The following is a 15,281-nucleotide window of genomic DNA, read 5'->3' as shown; positions in this document are numbered from 1 at the left end:
TTAATTGATTTTGAGGGGACACATTTCCTGAGCAGTCTTCCATCACCATGTTGATGATATACCTTTCTTTAATTTTTTGGTAGTGAAACATTTTGAGTCCCTTCTCATTTCCTCATGTACATATTTTTTATATATATTCATTGTGGTAATGGGTTTTAATTTATCACTTGTAATTCTATAACAATTATGCTTGATATGACACCAACTTCAATAGCACACGAAATTATGTTCCTCTACCATTCTGGCCCCCCAGCTTTTTTTGTAGTTGTTATAAATTATATTTTTATACTCTGCATATCAAACCATAGAGTTATCATTTCTTTTTATGCACCTGCATTTTAGAACCTATGAGAAGTAGTAAGTAGAGTTACAAACAAAAACTATAATACATTAATCCTGGCATTTATAACTGCCCATGTTTTTACATTTTCTGGAGATCTTCATTTCTCGACGCTCCTTAAATCTATGCTTTAGTGTCCTCTCCTTTCAAGCTGAAGAATTTCCTTTAGTATTGCTGGTAATGAAGTTGCAGTGGTAATGTACTCCCTCAGCTTTTGTGTATCTATTAATGCCTTAATTTCTCCCTCATTTTTGAAGGACAATGTCACTGGATATAAAATTCTTTGTTGGCAATTATTTCCTTTCAGCACATTTAGCATAATATATTTAGTTATGGTTCTCTTGGAATTTATCCTGTTTGAGGTTTGATAGCCTTCTTATTAAATATTTTTATTGATAAATCTTCACACACATACATTTCATACATGGTATACAATCAGTGGCTCACAATATCATCACATAGTTGTGTATTCATCACTATGATCATTCTTTAGAACATTTGCATCACTCCAGAAAAAGAAATTTAAAAAAAATTCATACATACCATACCCTTTACCCCTCCCTCTCTTAGACCACTATTTTTTCAGTCTACTCAATTTATTTTACCATTTGTCCCCCATATTATTTATTTATTTATTCTTTATCTATATTTTTTACTAATTTGCCATACCCTGGATAAAAGGAGCAAAAGACACAAGGTTTTCACAACCCCACAATCACACTGTAAAAGTTATATCTTTATACAATTGTCTTGAAGAATCAAGGCTTCTGGAATACAGCTCAGCCATTGCAGGTACTTTCCTCCAACCACTCCAATACACTATAATCTAAAAAGGGTTATCTATATAATTCTTAAGAATAACCTCCAAGATAACCTCTCAACTCTGTATGAAATCTCAGTCACTTGATGGCCTTCTTGAATGTGTATATTCATGTCTTTCCTTAAATTTGGAAAGTTTTCTGTAATTAAATCTTTGAATATTCTTTCTGCCCCTATTCCTTTTCTTTCCTTCTGGACTCCTATAATGTGTATATTGGTATATGTTCTGCAGATCTATTAGGCTCTGTTCAATTTTCTTCATTTTCTTTTTCTTTTCCTCTCCCTGAATCAATTTCAGTTGTCCTATCTTCAAATTCTTATTCTTATTCCTTCTTCTGCCAGCTCCAATCGGCTGTTAAGTCCCTCTAGGGAATTTTGTTTGTTTGTTTCAGTTATTGGGGTCTTCAACTCTAGTATTTCTTTGTGGTTCCTTTTTATAATTTGTATCTCTTTATTGAGATTCTCATTTGTTCATTTATTATTTTTCAGATATCCCATAGTTTTTTCTCTGTGTTTTCCTTTAGTTCTTTGAGCTTACCAAAGATAATTTTTATAAGTCTTTGGCATGTCCAAAGTCTGCTGTTCTTCATAATGGTTTCTGAAGTTTAATCTTGTGCCTTGGGATGGGCTATCATTTCCTGTTTGGTTTTTGTTTCTTTGTCTTAGTTCTTTTTTTGCACACCATACATTTTAGCACTTAAAGTTAACTTTGGAATTTAATTTCTGAGTTTTTTGTTCCTTAAATTTGTATCCAGCTATAGATATGACAGAGATTTCCTTAAGTGCCAGGAGCTAATGAAAACAAAAAAAATGCAAAAAACACATCTTTTGCAGTCTTTGTAAATTGGCTCTCTGTTAGCTGATGCTTTCCTTCACCAGGAATATCATCCTATGGTGAAAGTGTGGATTCTTTTCTCTTTTCTGAGCATATTTTTGTCCTGGGCCTGTGCTCCTGATCTTAGGAATTCCTTTGCTTACAGGATTCCCTAATACCCTCACTACTCCCTGTTGAATAGACTACCCCCTGCCTCTTCTGAGAAGCATCATTGCATATACTGAAGCTGGTAATCCTTTGACCCCAGGCTGCTTTGATGTAATTATTTCTTACACTGTTTTAGCTATACCCAAGTTGCTTCTGCCTAAAGGGCAAGTTCTGGGCCCAAGACAAGTGTCCTGGTTTAGTACTTCAGGATGACACCTGATAGACTGGAATTGACATACAGACATCCCAGTGTGTGCTTAGGGATTATTCTGCTCTCTCCAGAATTGGGCAAACCATGAGAACCGGGCAGGGGCCACACAGCAGAGGGGAAAGAGGGAACAGCCAGCAAAGGCACCATGATCTTCTACAGCTTTTAAGTTGTTTTCCTGATTCAGTGCTCACCCAGTTACTGCAGCTCTTTACCTGTTTTCTGAAATTGAGTAAGATGGCTCTACCAATGTTTGCCTGTTGCGCAAAAATTCTATGGGAGAATGGAAACCTGGAACATCTTACACTGCTATCTTTGTTGACTGAAGTCTATTTTGTTTTCTCAGTTTTAAAAAAGGAAGAAATGTACACAGTTTTTAAAACTTTCATATGGGATAAAAAAGGAAAAGAGTGAAAAGTAGTTCCCCTCCCACTCTTGGTTCCAGGTCACTCTGTTCTACTCTTCAGGCCAACCATTCTTACTCGCTTCTTCTATCTCCTTCCAGGGGCATTACATAGAAATTTTTGTAAAACACCTTCTCTGTCACTAGATTCCAACCACCAAGAATGAATCACCATTGAGTATGACCTGAGGCAGATGTCCTGGGTCAAAGTAGCCCCAGCTAGGACCTGAGGCAAAAATGGCAGAATATTATGAGAATCCTTAATACAGGATTTGGTCTAGAACTAATAGTCTTGGCTATCTTGCTTCACCACTAAATTAAAGCTCTCTCCTCTCCACATCCCCAACAAACCACACATACATCATGATTGATGCTTTATAGTGCTGGTAAAACACTCACACAGGAAACTCTCAACAAATGCTTTCGTTTCTCTCTTCTCTTATGCCCTATGACCCCTATAGACCCTTCTTTGTCTTGCATCACATAATCTTTCTGCAGCATTTTATAATACTGGCCATCACCTTTCCTATTTCTTAAAGCCTTTTTCATCTGCTTTTATTTTCCATCTACAGAAACATTCTTCCTCAGCTCCCTTTGTCTTCTCTCTCTGCTCTCTCATATAACAAGCATGTCTCCTAGGGAAATGACCATCAGACTGTTCCTTCCTTTCTCTATTCCCTGCCTCTGGGTGATCCCCTCTACTCCCATGGCTTTAATTTGTCAAAAGCTGATGCTCTGTATCTCTATCCTCTCATCCAAATTCCAGACCCAAATTTCTAACTGTTTAATAGACATCTCCATCTAAATATCCCAAAGTCAAACTCCAGAAGCTGATATGATGATGGGCTCTTCCTTCCAAAGTCATTCCTTTCCCCCATCCTCATTTCAGTTTATAGTCTTTGTGGTAGACTTTTACTGTGAATGAACCATGATATTTAGTTACACCTTTATGTAGTCTCCTTCCACATTGATTCTGGCTTGGCCAATAGGACATTAGCAAACATGATGCAAACAGAAATTATTTTTTTTAAATGCCTGTGCTTGGGATTCAGACACTCTATAAAGAAGCCCAAGGGAGCCATGGGAAGAAAGACATATGATGAAAAAGAAGTCTCATGCTCCCAGCTGATACTGCCAAGGCAACAGATAAATGAGTAAAGCTATACTGGACATTCCAGCCCCCTCTACCGTCTGATTGCAACACATGAAAGACTCTAAGTGATACTACAGAACCACCCAGCTGAGCCCAGGAGCAAAGAAGAGGGTTATTTTAAACCACTAACTGGGTAGTTTGTTATGCAGCAGTAGATAATTAAAACAATATCATGTACTACTCAGGACTTGAAGCTAGAAACCTCAGAGTTACGTTGAATTCCTTCCAACCTACTTACTCCCAACATTTTGTTGTTCATCAAAACATGTTGAATTTACCTCCTAAATATATCTCATCTGTAGCCATGTCCTCATTCTTAGTTCCACTGCCCTAGTTGGAGCCCTCATAATCTCTCTTCTATACTGTATCAAAAGCCTACATTCTTAAAATATAGATCAGAGTGAGCCATTTCCCATGCCTTTAAAGTTTACCACACTGTGAAGGAAGAATTTCCAAATTCTCAACATTTTATTCATAGTCCTCAAGGTTCGGGGAAGCCAGTATTCTCCTTCATCTCCCTTCACTGACTCTTTCTCTCCTCCCATGAGACATCACTTCATCTGATGACCCTTCAGAAGATTTCCTGGCCCAAATGTCCCACTAGGATCATTTTACAAATCAAGGATGCTACTTAATATTGCCATAAGTCTTTGTTTCTTTATTTCAATAATAGACATAAACTACAGAGGTTACATTTATCTTTCTTCATCCAGAAGTTTCTTGTTCTGACATATTGAGTATTTTATACTCCAGCTATTCAGTACATGTGCAAAAGAATCAAACTGCAAAATATAGGGAATGTTATCTTTTCAGAATGAGCTGCGAAATACTTACTAAATGCTGAAACTGATATTTTCTTATCAGCACAAAACAGACAAGAAAATCCAAGACATTAGGCATCTTACTCAATGACCCAGCTATTAAAGAGCCCAGCAGAAATTTAGACCTATGGCTGGCTCATCCCAAAGCCCATGATCTTTTTAAGGTTAGTGAATTTATTGTCTTTATCTGAAAAATCTTCTTAGAAAATTGCAGTTTGGTTTAGCTCTCAGCAGCCCGCTCCTGAGCTCTGAGGAAATTTGCCTTCTTCTGAGCAACAGGATCTTTCTTTCTTTCTTTTTTTTTTGGCATGGGCAGGCTCGGGGAAACCAATGTGGGTCTCCGACATGACAGGTGAGAACTTGGCCTGCTGAGCCACTGTGGCCCGCCCCCCATCTTTCTTTTGAGCAAGAGACATTTTGGGATGGTTCCACCTTTTCTTTTTAACCATGATCTTCCTTTTACTCTCACTCCTTATTGTCCCTGAAAGACAGAATGAAGTACGTTTAACATGCTATCCTATCCTGATGCTATCCCTTCTACCACAAATTACAAAGTCTGAATCCCATTCTCCAATTCACTTCAATATTGGGAACCTAATTATTTACCTGAACTATCTAGAGAAGGTAGGGATTAAAAGAAATCAGTCCCAAAACAGGAATTTCCATCATCTCCTATTTATTTGGAGTTAATTGGCACCTAGAAGGATAGATGGGTTCTCACACATATACAAATAATATTGACCCTGTAAACAACTTTCTGAAAATAACTGTGTTTTGGGTGCTAATCCCAAAGTGAGTGGTATTTTTTGACTGCCTGTCTGTGGATAGTTAGTTTTGGGAAGTTTATCACTCCCTTCTTTCCTTCCCAGGGTGCATGAGACTGAACCACTTAGAAAGCGATGCAACTGGAAATCACAGGCGGCGATTTGCAGGCTGTGTAGACTGTAGAAGAGATTTGAGTCAATCTGTCCTTTCCCTCTTGACTCACCCGCTAGGGCCACACTGCCAAACTCTACCCGAACAGCTCCCTAAATTCCCTGGGGGTTTTCCTCTCTGAACAAGATGATTTTTTTTTCAGAATTCAGTCAAGGGCTTTCTCTAGGGAGGGAAAATCCTTCAAACAGTTTGCATTTGAAAAAAGGAAGTAGAAAACAAAACAAAACAACTATAAGGAGGCAAAGCCTGCTGTTTCCTACAAACGTTTGACAATTTCACAGCTGTTCACTGTCCTTTTGCCCCAGGGAAACTGGCTTTCTCCCCGGCCTTGGAAAATGCTTTTTCATTCTCCCTTGCTTGTTCTGACAGCTGTTAGAAACCTTACCAGTGTTACTTCCTCCATAAGGCAAGCTTCTAAGATTTGTAAGAGAGCTCTGAGACAACTTGGTCAGAGTTTTACTCAGTCATGATCAAAGTTATACTTTTCTGAGAATTGCCCTATACAGTATACTTTACAAATTCTATGTCATTTACTCCTCAGCACCCAAAGAGGGAAATAGCATTATTATCCTTATTTCACAGTAAGATGAGGCTTAGAAGAAGTGAAGCCACCTGCCAAAGTGATTTTTCTGACTTCAAGTCCTGTTTTTCAAACCAGAGGATTCTGAAATATCTTCACATCAGAATCACTAAAGATGCTTGTTAAAAGCATAGGTTTTCAGGCAGCCAACTCAGAGATCATGATTCAGTATATAAAGAGTATCCAGGAATGTGTATATATATAATGGACATCTTCAGTGAGGCAAGAGTGAGCTTCACAGCTCTACTCTAAATCTTTATACACCCTTCTTGGCACTGCCCTTTCACAGATCTGAGCAATCACTCCTCCTACTTGGTTTGGAGCACTCTGTTCTCAAGGATAGCACAGAAAGAATCACACTGTGTTAAAATTAGCTGTTTATATGTTTTGCTCCCTGGTTAGGGAGCTGCTTGATTACCAGTATCCTATTTCTCCTTAAATTCCCTGCCCTTTACTTAAAAAGCTTTTCTGATGACCTAATTTAAATAGTCCACCTTGTATTATCTGTCATATCACCCTATTTCATCATCCAGCAGAACGCACTCTTATCAATTATACAAAATTGTGTGGATGCAAAGCCTAGGACCTATTTGACTTGATTAAGATGAATCATGTGATGAACACAGTGGCATACAATTAAATCCCCTTTTCCCAACAAGTAAACCTAAATATAGTTTCTAAGCAAGTGCATGTAAAAACAACTGAGAGGTAAACTTTTTCAAAGTTCTACATTTTTTCCAGATACAAAGTCAATAGGCACCTATGAAAATCAAACATTCAGAAATATATAATTTAGAAAGTAGATCCATTCCATGAACACATTCTCCAGAGGCAGTCAGTATTCATACCTTTTCTGTATTCCAATAGAAACCTTCTGTATGGGTATTAAAAGAGCCATATTATATTGATTATTAGTATTTTTATTTTTTGTAATTATCAATTTTTAATTAATTAGTTAATCCTTTTAGGCAAATTATTTTGTGGTTTACTGTCTAAATTTAATAATATCTTGGGCATGGATCCAAGTCATTATATTTAGGACTAGTTTAAGTTTTCATTGACTGTATAGAATTGTATAGTATATGTGTATCTTATTATTTCAGTCCCTTACTGATAGCTATTTGAGTTGCTCCAGTATTTCTCTGTAATAACTTAGTGATAATTCTTAAACACAATATTATACAAACTGTGCAAGAATTTCTGTAAAAGAAGTTTCTATCAGTGGAACATCTGCAACAAAGTATGCAACTGTTCAAAATTGTAAGTTTTTGCTGGATATCCTCCAATTGGTTTGCACCAATTTACACTCCCATCAACAGCATAGGAGAGTGCTTGTATCTCCATATTGAATTTTACTGGTAATAATTTTTGGCAATAAATGAAAATTATGCCCAATTTTAATTTTCACTTGATTAATGAAGTTAAGCATCTCTTAAAATGCACTGGAATGTAAGCTCCATGGTGGCAGGGATTTTTGTCTTTTTTCTTTACTGCTAAATATCTAGTGCTTAGAACAGTGCCTGGCACATAGAAGCATTCAATATATATTTGTTTAGCTGATTGGTAATGTTTGTTTTAGTTTTCTTTTTAGAGAATTGCTGTTGATATTCTTTGTTCATTTTTCTATTTGTTCTTGGTCTTATAAGAGCTCTTGGGATAGAAAGAAAACCAACCATTTGCGCTATGTTGCAAGTATTTTTTCCCAAGTTGTCTTTTTACTCCTTGATGTTTTATCACTCAGAAGCTCTATGTTTTTATAATGTCAAATCTATCGACCTTTTTCTCCAAGTTTTTTTATGCCTTGGTTTTTTTCCACTGCAAAATAAAAACATGTTTCAAACAAGTTTTCTACTTGTTCTTACGATGTAACTCTAAAGTTTTTGTTTTATTTTGTTTTATCCACTTGATATTTGTATTTTGGTCTCTATTGTTTGAAAAAATATGCATTATATAGGAACCCACAGGTATCATACCAGAGGGTATATTGAGAGTTTTGATTTCCATATTTGTACCTAAACACTAATGCATATTCACTTTGTTTTTAAATTCTCTTTTGCCAAACACATAAGTAGTACCTTTGTGTGTATCTTTAAAAACATTTTCTCATGTATTTTATTAAAAAGTTCAAGCTATCAGAAATATTTTGAGTAAAAAGTAAAAATCCTCCCTTCTTTCTCCCCCTTTCCCTATAATTTCATTTTTTCAGAATAAATCTCTGTCTTCTTGGTGTGTAGCCTTCTAGATCTTTTCCTATGTATTCACAAATGTATATATACATCTTTGTGGTTTTCTGGTTTTTATTGATTTAAATGAGCCATACAATACATATTTCTGAAAGTAGACCTTCCAAGATCAATATACTGTAGCTATTATCTCATTAGTGAATGTGTACATTTATATACAAAGAAGTATATTTATATATATATAAAAGTATATTTATACTTCTTTCTTTGTAAAAGCTACATTCAGTAATACATTCATAATCTATTTAGGTATTCTCTATTCGTGGACACTATTTCTCCATTTTTAAAATTACAAACAATGCTGCTGTGACATTCTTAGGCATATTTTTATGTTCATATGTAATTTCTATAGAATAGATTCCTAGAAAATAGAATTGCTAGGCTGAAAGATACATGCATTTATGGTAGACTGGGCTTTGGCAGAATGAAAGGAAACTTTTCATTTCACTCACAGCTTATAATGGTTCCATCTCTGCTTTCTTCTTCAGGACAAACGTGCAAACTCATTCAGGTTTTAAACCTGAATTTCTGCGTATCAAAATATACAGTGAGAAGTTATTTGAGTGTGTGTGTTCATATAGGTTTTGCTCCAGCATTTTCAATTTTAGGAATTCATCCTATAAAAAGTCACATGAAGTGAGATAGTTTAAGTTCAGTTCTGTAAACCACCAAAAATGACGGGCAAAGGCATTTGGTCAAAATGTTAAGCATAATTCATGGGCTAAATGTGGCCCAGAGTAAAGTTACCTGTAATATTTTGACAGAATTCTCAGCCACCAGATTGGAATAGAGATGCTCAATAGACAGATAGGGTCCATTATGTGGGAGAGTAGCCCAGAGTCTAACACTTCTCATGACTGGATAAGAGCAAGCTGCTCTAAGATGTAAAAGTTTTGTAGACTGCCTCCACCACCTAACTCTAGCAGGAGCCCCTACAGTTCTTGCATCTTCAGGGAGCTGCTCATTAACTGGATGCTACCTGGACCAAGGAAGCTAGATGCCAGATAAAAGATTCTGTCTTTTCCCTTCCTCACCTCTCTCCTAGGCTTCTTGTTGGCTTGAGGTCAACTGTCCTCTAAGGAGGAAAGTTAAGGAACATTAATTAGGGTTTTGAGATTCAAACCCCAAACAATATTGTAAATTTGATAGCAAACATCAAATTGCCCTTTAAAAAGTGGTAAAACTATCACTTTATACTTCCATGAATAGCTTCCTGATGCCTTTGACAACACTGGTTTCTTATTAATCTCTTTTTACTTTCAGTCAATCTAATTTCTCATTGTTTTCATTCCCTTAAATAGTATTACTATAAAATGACATTGAAATCTTTGCATATGGTTGTGTACTACTTGCACTTCTCCTGTGAATTGCTAGTTTATGCCTGTCGGTTGTCTTAATTGTGATTTTTTCCCATATAGATGTTTTATATTTTCATCTGCCTAGAACATACTTATCCCTAGCCCCCAGCCCATGGAGAGGAGCAAACACAGTTCCTAAGACTGAGCCACTAAGATTTCTGGAACCTTGACAGAACTACTAGAATACGGGGACACTGTCATTTATAAAGTCTCAAATAAACTTTCTAGTAACTAAAATTTCCCAGGGAAAGTCATCATAATGGTTATTTGCATATGCAAATATACAGCCAAAATGCAGATTTTTAGAGAAGCGCCTTGTTTGAAAGAACTAAACTGCTTTTTGCCAACGTAATAGTTTTTCCACACTGTAGGGAGAGCCATAGCTCTAAACTAGGATTTAGACTGCTTAGGCACTGTGGTTTATTACTTTTGAGATGCATATGTTCTTTAAACAATTTCTTATAGGAGGTAAAGCTCCAAGACAACAGAAGACAGAGCTGCCATTATCTTCACCTAGAGTTGGAGGAAGGACTGAACGTAAAAAAGTATGAGCTTAGTCAAGTTCAGTCTTGAGCCAGATATTGTTTAAGACTGAACAACCCAAGCCTTGAGAAATGCTACAAAAATAAAATGTCTTTTGTTTTTCATTTTTTAAAAGTATTTTTATTGACCAACAAAACAACATACAAACATGAACATTCTTAACATATGAACATTCCATACTTGGTATATAATGAATGACTCACAATGTCATCACATAGTTGTATAAATTTCCTTTTATTATCTTAGAAGGAGATGTTGTAAGAAAGTAGGCTCTATGGGTATCTCCAATACTGGTGTTCAATTACTATGATCTAATATGATTGTCCTCCTCAGAATACATCCCTGTGGGTAGATCTTTCTTGAAAGGAGTCATGATTACTATCAACCATCAGGAAAGTCTATATTTGGGACAGGACATAAGAAATTGGAAGGCAGGTCCCACATTGGGAATGAGGGAGAAATACTACTTTCATTGTCTATTCTCTAGACTATGGAGGCTAGAGGTGCTGAATGGAACCCTTTTTTGTTCTGGGGGCCCTGGCTCCTACTTGTTTCTGGACACAGAATTCATATCCCCATGAAACAATACCATTTTAACTGAAAGAAATTGAATCATCCATAACTGAAAAACGAACAGGCCTCTAGCAAACAGGGCCAGCCCTACATGTACACTGCCTAAAGAGTATGACTTCAGGGAACTTTGGTTTGAGTCATAGCTCCAACATAAGTGGTTATGACCGTGGTCACATCACTTAACTTCCTGAGTCTGTTTGTTTCTTGATTATTCTAGTTTGCAGGGTGAGAGGAACAGAAATGATGCACACAGAGCTGATTCATAGTGGCAATGACTGGTAGTCATTATTCTTAGAGTTATTTTAGAGTCTACATTTATTTCCTGTGTTAATCATTTTATGCCAAGTACTATGTTGTCAGTTTTATACCATCACCTATTTTAATCTTTGTAACAATCATTCAAGAGACGTTGCATTATGCATTGTCTCATTTTACAGATGACAAAAAAGGAAGCACACTGAGGTTAAGTAATGTCTCATTTTACAGATGACAAAAAAGGAAGCATACTGAGGTTAAGTAACCTGCCCAAAGATATGGAACGGGTCTGTAGAGGAGGCAGAATTTGAACCAGGTTAGGGAGAACAGTTGCCTCCTTAGCCACCAATGAATATTAAGAAGCACAAATGTCATCTAAGGACCGTGGGTGACCTTTCCCTTTTAGCATATGACTTCACAGGTCAAAAGAGGCTGGGAAAATCAGGGGTGATGAAGTGCCATATGCATTTAATTTTGCTGATCACAAGCAAGAGAAAGGCAAGGACAAACTCTGGAGAAACTAAAAGAGCAAAGTAACTGTAAAAAATATTAGCTAGATGAGCAAATTAGCCAGATGAGCAAACTCCCCAAACATCTTCTACACCAGATGTCTCAGGAGCCACAACCGTTTAAAATTACAAAATCTGTGGCTGTATGTCAAAGGAAATTTGTAGCAAAGGCAAGGAATATAATTATTTTGGCTTTCTCCACTTTAATTGAATCTTTGCAGATTTTTTATTAGTAAAAAGGGAAAAATAAAAAGAGCTGCTTTCCAAAATTGTTGTTACACAGACAAAAAGCTAGAAGATCCATCACAGATGATGGACTTCATTACAGCGCATTAACATCACTGATTTTGAATTAGACCCAAGTCTCCGGTTTTTGACTATGGGGTCATCTGATCACATGTGATTACACTCAGTGCCCAAAGCCTAGAGCTATTGAGTGTTACTGGACAACGAATTATTTGACAAATACAGAAGTTTTTAAAACTATTCAAAATCATACAAATATGAGAATATTATTATTAATATATTTGTCTCCAGAGAGAGCTACTAGAACTACTTTAAAAAGGAAAAAAAAAATGCATGTCTTCACTTTGTGCTCCCTAAATTAAAATCTCCAAAGCTAAAAAACACCAGCAAATTTTGACCTTGAAGGGCAGAGCCAGGCAATACTCAACCATCTTGGGTACTCATTCTTTTCTGCCAAGGTCCAAATTGCCTGCTCCGCCTTGGGTCACAGTCCCCGGTGCGCCAAGCCTCTGTATTTGCTTCTGCCATCCGTCAGTCCACGGGGAAGGAGAGCCGCGTTGGGGAAGGGTGGTATCCGGGCCCCTCACTTTTGCCCTTACAGCTTTTCAAACATACGAGGGGCGGGGGGATGGGAGGGCCTTCTTGGTTGTGGAAATCGATCCTCCTACCTTGTCCTGAAGCCACTCGTGACCTCTCCACCCCACCCCACCCCACCCCCACCGCCCCCGCCTTCACTCCCGGGTGATTTTCCAGTCCCTAACACCCTGCAAGGGCGCGCGTGTTTGGTGACCTCCCCTCCCGAGAAAGGTAGGGGTTCGGAGGCGTTTCGCCTCGCAGCCTGGGGGGATGGGTATTCCAGTAGCCTCCCCCGTGTTGCACCTTCCTTCGTGAACTGTTGTGAGGCGTTGGTCACGGCGCATCTGGCTCCTGCCGCCCAGCGGGAGAAGCTTTCCCAGGCTCCTGGGGAGCTCCGCGCAGTCAGCGCAGAGCCGGATCAGGGCGCGGCGGGAAGCAAGCGGGTTAGTGGGTGTCTCCCGCACTCCGCCGCCTCGCTTCCCGGCCCAGGTCCGGGGTGAATGTATCTGTGCACAATCTTGACCCAAGCCACCTTCCTCCAGTTTCCGCCGGCCGCGGGCTTGGGCGGCCTGATGCAGAAGGAGCCACGGCAGAGGCTGGAGCTGGCTGGCGGCGTGTGGCCGGCTCACATTGCACCGGAGGCTGCCGCCCCAGGGTGTGGACTCCCCGACTCCGCTGCGGACTACGCGCTTGGGCCTTGGCTGGTAACTCTCCCCACACCGGCTTCACTGCGGTTTGCGTCGCAGGGATGGGGGTTAGGAGGACTGGTATCCGGTTTCGCGTAGAAACCTGGGGTAAGGTGAGGGTGGCCTGGAGTCTGTGCTGCCTAGATCCTCGGGCTTTGCAACCTTTGAAACTGAGGGTGGAGGCAGGGGCCCACTTAGTTGACTGCCCCTCCACACACCCTTTCGGCTGTAGGGCGCATTGTGTGCGCTCTTGAGCTCAGCGAGGCCCCTAGGGTTAGGAGGTGTGGTGGCGCTCTGGATCTCGCGGGCGGCAAGAGGTTCACCTTGCCAGCTTGGGGTGCTCCAGATCTACCTCCCAGAGGGCGGTAGGGGCGGGGGGCCAATGGTCGTCTAGAGGAAGCTGCTCGCGGACTCCTTTTTCTCTTATTTCGTGGGAGGTTGCGCGCCCTAGAAACCTACAAAGTTGACGGGCTTCTGGCTCACCATTGTTTACTTATGAAAGGGTTTGTAAGCTAGGAGGGCGCAGAAGCCGGGAAGGTTCTAGTTTTTCCCTTAGAAAAATTTCTTTGAAACCCTTCTTTCCGCCACTGTAGAACTAGACCTAACAAAACAAGCACCGAGGCAGTTTGGGGAGGGGGGGGGAGGGCGGTGGTGAGAAAATTGCAGTGTTTGGGCTGCCATTAATTTTCAAGAAAGAAACAAGTAACTTGTCATTTTGCGGCTGCTGGTTTCAGAGCTCCCTTAGCGGCGTCAATCCTTTTATGTAATTTTAGTTTAAGAGAAAATGTATAGAAAGCTATTTGTAGAACCAAAAACAAGCTGTAAACACCTTCTCTGAGAAATTTTTTAGAACACGCGTGGGCGAGGGGAGGGGATTAGTGTTCAGAGGTAATGTTTAAAAATAGTATGTGGAAGGTGAGAAAAACATCGCAAGCACCAGCGTATCAGAAACCTGATAATTCTTAAGATCTAAACTCAAAACTAGTATCTGCTTTAAGAGCAACGCCTGAATACTGTGGTTTAGGTAGACGGTTCAAGGTGCCGCGCTTCCGCTGGAAGTTCCTCGCCCTCTCTGGTCGAAGTGTCCTGTAGCAACTTGAGTTGCCTTGGTTCAGGCTGAGATTCAGCCAATGGCTGCTACTATTACACTGGGGGAATATTTGACTTTCCGTTCCTCACATTTCCTCTCCCAGCCTCAGAACATAAAACTGTCGTTTTATTTACATGGAGATGTAAAATATTTTGGCTGCAGGGATATTTTCCGTTGAAAGCATGAGGATTTGACATTCATAAAATGATTCGTATTGTTTCTTTATCTTTCTCATTAAAACTGCTTTTCATACCAAGACCTGCAAGAAATACCCTTAGATGTTTAATCTGGTCAGCCTTCTCTGAAAAAGGCTAAAAAGCCAGATTAGATAAGGACAATTTTGGTTTATAAAAAGAGAACTTTTCTACAAAGTGTTTGTATTACCCTGACCAGGCTTCCAAAGCTGTGCTTAATCGTCAATATGAATGGAAAGAGGGTTTTATGAGTTGCCTGACCGCCCTTCCCTTGAGCAATGTTTTTACCAGATTCCCAGTATGTCAAAGTCCCATATTGTACCATGTCTTGTAATGATACAAGGAAATGGGACAGCTATTTTGATTGTGTTGCACTTAGATTTATTGGAAATATTTAATTTGTACACCAAATTAAAAAAAATCTTTTAGGCTTAGAAAGGAATAGACAGTATTGGCAGAAGAATGCTATTGACAAGATATACCATAAGCACAAATGAAATCAGAAGAAAAGGTAGACAATAAAGACTGAGATGGTATAACTAGGAATGCCTAGAGTGTATAATGATAGTGACTAATAGTAAAAATTTAAAAATATTTTTACATGAGAAAGAGCAGCGGAATGTCAATACTGCAGGGTGTTGAAAATAGATAGTAATTTATATTTTAAAACTTTAGCTTATGTGTGAGACTAAAGCAAAAAAATGTTTATTTGGGGCAAAATTTATATTTTGACTAGTGCATTTCCTAACACAACTTATGTGGACAG

At 38.9% G+C, this 15,281-nt stretch overlaps 1 protein-coding gene across 7 annotated transcripts in view; it reads left to right on the top strand.

The window, feature by feature from the left end:
* The first annotated feature begins 12,685 nt into the window (after positions 1–12,685).
* Positions 12,686–15,281, top strand: part of ST3GAL6 (ST3 beta-galactoside alpha-2,3-sialyltransferase 6) — an 83,554-nt gene continuing 80,958 nt past the window's right edge. For 2 of the 7 annotated variants that reach the window (XM_077118623.1, XM_077118626.1), the window contains exon 1: positions 13,136–13,249. The gene's annotated coding sequence lies outside the window, so the exon portion shown is untranslated. Of the gene's footprint in view, positions 12,777–13,087; positions 13,250–13,319; positions 13,340–15,281 lie in introns of those variants that run through there. The other 5 variants (XM_077118630.1, XM_077118624.1, XM_077118627.1 and 2 more) reach the window with 5 other exon arrangements.

Source organism: Tamandua tetradactyla, chromosome 10 (genome assembly GCF_023851605.1).
Source record: "Tamandua tetradactyla isolate mTamTet1 chromosome 10, mTamTet1.pri, whole genome shotgun sequence".
In the NCBI taxonomy this organism is placed as follows: Eukaryota; Metazoa; Chordata; class Mammalia; order Pilosa; family Myrmecophagidae; genus Tamandua; species Tamandua tetradactyla.
This window is presented reverse-complemented; position numbering and strand designations above follow the sequence as displayed.